This window comes from Lactuca sativa, chromosome 5, assembly GCF_002870075.4.
Source record: "Lactuca sativa cultivar Salinas chromosome 5, Lsat_Salinas_v11, whole genome shotgun sequence".
Classification (NCBI taxonomy): domain Eukaryota; kingdom Viridiplantae; phylum Streptophyta; class Magnoliopsida; order Asterales; family Asteraceae; genus Lactuca; species Lactuca sativa.
In genome coordinates this window covers 197,147,863-197,155,650 of record NC_056627.2, presented here as the reverse complement: position 1 = coordinate 197,155,650, position 7,788 = coordinate 197,147,863, and positions in this window count along the sequence as shown.

Below are 7,788 nucleotides of genomic sequence, written 5' to 3'. Positions count from 1 at the left end.
ATATAATTCAGGCTGCTATCAACCTGAATATCCTCTAGGGGAATGACTGCTGACTCATCCACCAGACACTTTCTCAGCTGAGACACATGGAACGTGCTGTGGATCTGACTAAGCTCCTCAGGAAGATCTAACCGATAGGCAACCCGACCCACCCGGGTCAAAACCCTGAAAGGACCAATAAATCTGGGGCCCAACTTGCCCCTTTTCCGGAACCTGATGACACCCTTCCAAGGTGAGACTTTCAGAAGGACCATATCTCCCACCTGGAACTCCAAGTCCGAACGCCTCCTATCGGCGTAGCTCTTCTGCCGACTCTGAGCAGTTTGCAGTCTACTACGGACCTGCTGGATCAACTCAGTCGTCTTGAGCACCACCTCTGTGCTCCCAATGACTCGCTGACCGACCTCGCCCCAACAAATCGGGGTCCTACACTTCCTCCCATACAACATCTCAAAGGGAGGTCGGTCAATGCTCGCATGGTAACTGTTGTTATACGAGAATTCCGCTAACGGAAGATACGTATCCCAACTGCCACCGAAATCTAGGACACATGCCCTGAGCATATCCTCTAGAGTATGAATCGTCCTCTCGCTCTGCCCGTCTGTCTGAGGGTGGAAAGCGGTGCTGAAATGGAGACGAGTACCCATCTCGTCGTGGAACCGTTTCCAAAATCTGGATGTGAAACAGACATCTCGGTCAGACACCACTGATACCGGCACTCCATGACGTGCCACGATCTCACGCACATAGATATCGGCTAACTTCTCCGCCGATATACTCTCCTGGATCGGGATAAAATGGGCACTCTTCGTCAACCGATCCACCACTACCCATATCGAGTCCACTCCACGTGCGGTCCGGGGAAGCTTGGTGACAAAATCCATGGTAATGTCCTCCCATTTCCACACGGGAATGTCTAACGGCTGCATCCTGCCGTGAGGTCTCTGGTGCTCCGCCTTGACCTTCCGGCAGGTCAGGCATCTCTCGACGTACCAGGCGATGTCCCGCTTCATGCAGGGCCACCAATAATCGGGTCGAAGATCTCGGTACATCTTTGTCGCTCCTGGGTGGATAGAAAATCGAGACTTATGAGCCTCGTCCATCAATACCTGCCGTACCCCACCCCAGTACGGTACCCATACCCTACCATGAAGCGTCAACAAACCCCGACTGTCGTAATCAAATGAAGCTACTCGGCCCACTATCCTCTCACACTTCTGCCTCTCCTCCTTGAGGCCCTCCATCTGAGCCTCCTTGATCCGCTCCAATAGTGGAGTGATCACTGTCATCCTCATACACAGATCCCTGATCGGGGCCGCCGTCACCTTGCGGCTTAGGGCGTCGGCCACCACGTTGGCCTTCCCCGGATGATAAAGGATCTCACAGTCATAGTCCTTCAGCACGTCCAACCACCTCCTCTGCCTCATATTCAGACTCGGCTGATCCATAAGATGCCTCAAACTCTTATGATCCGTGTATATAGTACAACGGACCCCATAAAGGTAATGCCTCCAAATCTTGAGGGCAAACACAACTGCCCCCAGCTCCAAATCATGGGTAGGATAATTAGCCTCATGTGGCTTCAACTGTCTCGAGGCATAAGCTATCACATGGCCTCGCTGCATCGGAACTGCTCCCAAACCTGTGATCGAGGCATCACAATAGACTACAAAGTCCTCTACTCCCTCTGGCAAGGTAAGGATCGGAGCCTCGCACAATCTCTGCCTGAGGGTCTCGAATGCTGTCTGCTGCTCCGGACCCCAACGAAATACCACTGACTTCTTGGTCAGTCGGGTGAGCGGCACTGCTATCTTGGAGAAATCCTGAATAAATCTCCGATAATACCCTGCCAACCCTAGGAAGCTCTGAATCTCAGATGGAGACTTCGGGACCTCCCACTGCATCACGGCCTCTATCTTGGCTGGATCTACCAGAATACCCTTCTGGTTGACGAGGTGACCAAGGAACTGCACCTCGCGCAACCAGAACTCACATTTGGAGAACTTTGCGAAAAGTCTCTCCCTCCTCAAAACCTCTAGCACCTCCCGCAGGTGCTCCTCGTGCTGCTCCTGCGTCTTGGAATACACCAAGATGTCATCTATGAACACTATCACTGACCGATCCAGCATCAGCCTACACACACGGTTCATGAGATCCATGAACGCGGCTGGGGCATTGGTGAGCCCAAATGGCATCACCACAAACTCGTAATGACCATACCTGGTCCTGAAAGCAGTCTTCTGTACATCCTCATCTCTAACCCGCATCTGATGATATCCGGAGCGTAGATCGATCTTGGAGAACCAAGACGCTCCCTGAAGCTGATCAAACAAATCATCTATCCTCGGGAGTGGGTAACGGTTCTTCACCGTTACCTTATTCAGCTCCCGATAATCAATACACATACGATGCGACCCATCCTTCTTTCTCACAAACAGGATCGGCGCTCCCCAAGGCGAACTGCTTGGTCGAATGAAACCTTTGTCTAATAGCTCCTACAGCTGTGTAGACAACTCCTGCATCTCAGGGGGGAGCTAGTCGATACGGTGCCTTGGCTATCGGAGCCGCACCAGGAATGAGGTCGATCCTGAACTCAACCTGTCTCTCAGGAGGTATCCCCGGCAAATCCTCGGGAAACACGTCCGGGTAGTCTCGAACTATAGGAACATCATCAACTGTCGACTTGCCCTTCTCCCGGGCATCCAAAACGTAAGCTACAAAACCGGCGCAACCCAACTGAACATAGCGCCTCGCCCTTGCGGCGGAACAGAAGGTCGGTCCTCGTTGTGGCCTCTCGCCCTGAATCACCAACTCTCCCCCACTGGGAGTGCGAACCCTCACTAGCTGAAGCTCACAATCAATCACCGCCCCATTGGGGCTTAGCCAATCCATACCCACAATAACCTTATTCCCTCGCAGGGGAATAGGTACCAGATCCACAGAAAACTGCTCATCAAATAACTGAAGAGAACACCCTCTGTGCACTCTGCCGACCCTCACGGTCCTATCATCCGCTATCTCAACCTCTAATGGACAATCCAGCTCCCCTGGAGCTCTACTGAACCTCTTGCTAAGCGCAAGAGATACGAATGATCGGGTAGCCCCCGAATCGAATAATACCAAAGCAGAAATGCCGTTTCACAGAGAACGACCCTGAATAAAACATACAACCATAAGCAACATTTAATCAATAATAATAAAGAGATAAAAGGGAAGATACATACCCGTCACCACATCAGGAGTCGCTCGCGCCTCCTCTGCTGTCATCTGAAACGCCTTACTCTTCGCCACTGGCGCATCAGCTCGGCCCTGCCGGCCATCTGTAATCCTCAAGGTAGCAGGGGCAGGTGCAGCCACCTTCCCTGCTGAAGCTAAACTCGGACACTGGGACTTTTTATGTCCCCTCTGATTGCACTGAAAGCAAATCAGATATGATGTTGCGACGGCAGTAGCAGGGGCCGTACAATCCCTACTCAAATGCCCAATCCGACCGCACTTGTAGCAGCCGGAACTCCCTGCCTTGCACGCTCCCTCGTGCAATCTCCCACACTTGCCACATCGACCGTGGCTCTGCTGACTCCTAGATCTGTGATCCGAAACCTTGGGCTTTTTGCCCGAACTGCCTGAACCCGAAACCGCCTCCGGTTTCCTCTTCTTCTCCATCTCAAGATCAATCTCCCTCTCCCGAGCTCTAGCAATCATATCTTCCAGCGTTTTACAGCTGGACCGGCTCACAAACTGGCGGATATCGCTCCGCAACATCTCATGATAACGGGCCTTCTTCATTTCCTCATCAGCTACATACTGAGGAACGAGAAGAGCCCTCTCCCTGAACTTGGCGGTGATCTCCGCCACTGTCTCTGTAGTCTGGGTGAGGTCCTGAAACTCCCTAGCTAGCTGTTGCACCTCAATGACCGGTGCAAACTCCGCCCTGAACCTGGTAGAGAAATCAGCCCAGGTCATGGCGTCCAATGCTGCATCATCCCCAATGGCATGCCCGACCTCCTCCCACCAATCTCGTGCCCTGTCCTTCAGAAGACAGGACGCCAATCTGACCTTGTCCCCCTCGGGACATCTGCTAGTACGGAAAGCGTTGGCCACATCTGCCAACCATCTGGTGCTCGCTATGGGGTCCCGCGCCCCATGATAGTCCGGAGCTCCACATGCCCTGAACTCCCTGAAAGGTAAGGGTGCGCGACCCCATCATGGCCGCCACCTCGGCACGGAAGGTGCCCAGTCTCTCATCCATCAGCTCTAGAATCCCCTCCTTGATCGAACCGAAGATCACAGGAGTCTGCTCTATAATGATGCGTGTAATCTCCGAAGAAAGAAACTCTCGGGTCTGCTCATCCATGCGCTCATCCCCCGAGCCTGAACCTGATCCCTCCCCGGCACCTCCGCTGCCGGCTGCTGGTCTCGAACGCAAAACCACCATTCTGAAACACATCACAACTACATCAGAAAACAGAAATATCTAGAGGGATCATTGATACTACAACTAGCTTCCTGGTCTTGTCTCAGCCTTTCTTGATTCGAGTACGGATCCTCTGCTTCCAGTAGTACGGGCCCATACTACCTTCCACATCTATCCGTACTTTCTTCAAGAACTGCCCTGACTCCACCAAGTCACTTCTACTACTACTGATCTCTACTACTCTCATCCTAGGTTTGTCCCAGGGAAACCTCAGACTTAACTCAACTAGTCCTCAGCTGCTGCAGGTCTCCTTATAATGCTAATTATCCATCACCTGAACACCATCACATGTAACGAAGATCAGATAATCCTTCAAGTAAAAGACCCGTCCCTATAACGGTTGGACTCAAACAAGAGTTGCGCAATAGGGTCAGTTCCAGCACTCTGGGATTATTCAACCCTGATCACATGTGGTGTAACGTGTTCACCTAATGGCTAACTTCCATCACTCAGAACTCCCACAAAGCACGAAGCAGGCAGCATTCGGATAAAGGAAACATACTCAGGCAAAACTATTCTCAAATGAGAAACTGATCTAGCATACAGTGCTAAGCTCATACTATCAGGCATAACCTAAACAGGCTATCCTACTGTTGTCTACTCAATACTAGCATGCAATACTCATAAGCTGTAACACATAAAGCAGGCACATAAGGCATCCTTCTAGATCCTTAGTCCTATACTAGCATGCTATTCAACTGAAACTGAAACTGAACAAATAACTTGTATGGGTAATTTGGGAGTACTTACTTGAGCTCGGCTGACCGCATGCACACACCTCTATCTTGTTAAAAAAATTTCTTCCTTTCTAGGTACTTTCAAAATTCTTTTTATAAAACGTTTTTATTTTGATAAAATCTTTCATTTCCCTCAGTTTGAGTTCAGATACACCCGGAAGTGTATCCAAATCCCTCAAACCAGGGCTCTGATACCAACTTGAAACGACCCAAAAATACGACCCAAAAAAATTTCATTTTTCAATATAATCAAAACCATAATATGAGTATCATAACATAAAAACATACGCTATGTATCCCAATCATAATAAAATACTGTGCGGAAAACTGTATCATACTACATCAAATCCGAAACAACTAAAACAATCCCCAGGATAAAAGCTAAGCTGTGGTGTGTGCGATGCTGTCACCCCGAGCTCTTCCCTTTGCTTGCGGAAGTACCTGAAACCAAAACTGAAACTGTAAGCACGAAGCTTAGTGAGCTCCCCCAAAATACCACATACCATACAATAGCATATAACACATATTGGGCCTTGCCCACTGCATCGGGCCGAAGCCCGGAAACTGCATCGGACCGAAATCCGGAACTGACTGGGACCTTGTCCCCTGCATCGGACCGAAGTCCGGAACTAACTGCATCGGACCGAAGTCCGGAACTAACTGCATCGGACCGAAGTCCGGAACTAACTGCATCGGACCGAAGTCCGGAACTAACTGGGACCTTGTCCCCTGCATCAGACCGGAGTCCGGAACTAACTGACTGAACATATCATAGCATATCAACTAGCATAAACACATATACTGCATACTACATCGAGCCGTAGCCCGGAACACATAGCACGTAACACATAAAACATAGCACATAATTCCTGTCTGAGCCACGAAGGCATCAAACATACTAGCTGCTACATCGGACCGAAGTCCGGAAACTACTGCTAACTGGACGGGCCGGCATTGTGGCCTTAGACCCGTCCCTACTTGAAGGAAACTCACCTCGTAAACTGGCGGCTGAGTGTGTGTCTCTGAAAGCTACCGGCTGCTGCTCCTGAATCTCCTCGGCTACAAGCCCATAAACACACTCAATCAAATACTAAACACTGCACTTGGGGTAAAATGACTCTTCTACCCTTGGTCAAAGTCAACTTATTGTTGGGGCTGACTCGCCGAGTTGGGTCACCCAACTCGCCGAGTCCTACTCTCACTTCTCAGTTCTACCCGCTGCTACTCGTCGAGTGTGGCATCGACCCGACGAGTACCCTCTTGATCCAAGAACTCAGACAATCTTCATCCGACTCGCCGAGCCGTATGAACAAACTCGTCGAGTTGTTCATGATCCTAAGAAGATTGTCTTGGACCCGCCGAGTTGTATGAACAACTCGCCGAGTCCCTCCATCACTGAGTCTACCCTCAACTCGCTGAGTCCACTCTCTAACTCACTGGATTCACTCGACACTGACCAAAATGAAGGACTCGGGAACTCGCGACCCAACTCGCCGAGTCGTTCTTCCCGACTCGCCGAGTTGCCGCCATGCAACTGATTTTTACTCGATTTTGTTTGAATCCAACGCATACAATTGATAGATCTGAGTCCAATAAGCTGATTTACCACGTAAAGTTTCCAACTTTACGTGCACAACCTCATGAATAAGGGAAATAAGGCTAAAAGATGCATAAAATGGGTAGATATATGATTAATATGCAAGGTAGCTCCAAAAAGACAGTAGATCTGGGCTCTACAACACCCCAACATTCAGATCCAAAGGTATTTCGACTTATTAAGACATTCATGCAAACACAAGGCTTGGAACAACATCAAATAGCTCTTAGAAGAGCTCTAATGGAAGTTTAAAGCATATAACAAGAAGGGAACTCCGAAAATACCTCAATAAACTCAGATTTGCCCTTGGATCTTTGCACTACAACTCGTTTCCTTGCTTCTTTCTTCTTCTCCTTCTTCACACCTTCACAAAATGGCACCAAATCACTTATAAGCTCTCAAGGGAGGATTAGGGTTTTCTCACTATGTTCTCAGGGTGAGGGAGGCGAGAATGGGGCTATAAGGTGGTTTAAATAGTGGGCAACCCGGGGATTTAGGGTTTCACCCAGACGGATGGACTCGCCGAGTCCAGGATATGGACTCGCCGAGTCCCCGGCTCACGCGTGCACGCAGCCGCGACCCTACTCGGCGAGTCAGGCTATGAACTCGCCGAGTTCCTCTTGCAAAACTTACAACAATTACCAAAGAATTAACATACCGGAAACGGGTCGTTACAGTTGCACTAAGTCGAAGGTGATTAGTGCACCTATTCAGGATCTATGTTTGAGGATGATGGTGGTTACCCCGTTTCTAGAGCATGTTCGTGAGGCTCAGGACAAGGCTATGAAAGAAGAGCACCGCAAGAGTGAGTGCATCGTTGGTCAGGTGTCCTGTTTTGATTACAATAGTCGGGGATTCTTGACATTGCATCGAAGGGTTTTGATCCCATATATGGGCAGTGCATCGTAGGTCATGTTTTCTTTTCTTTTTTTTTTCGTTTTTTTAATATCTTTACTACGTATTTGAAGATAGTAGAGTTG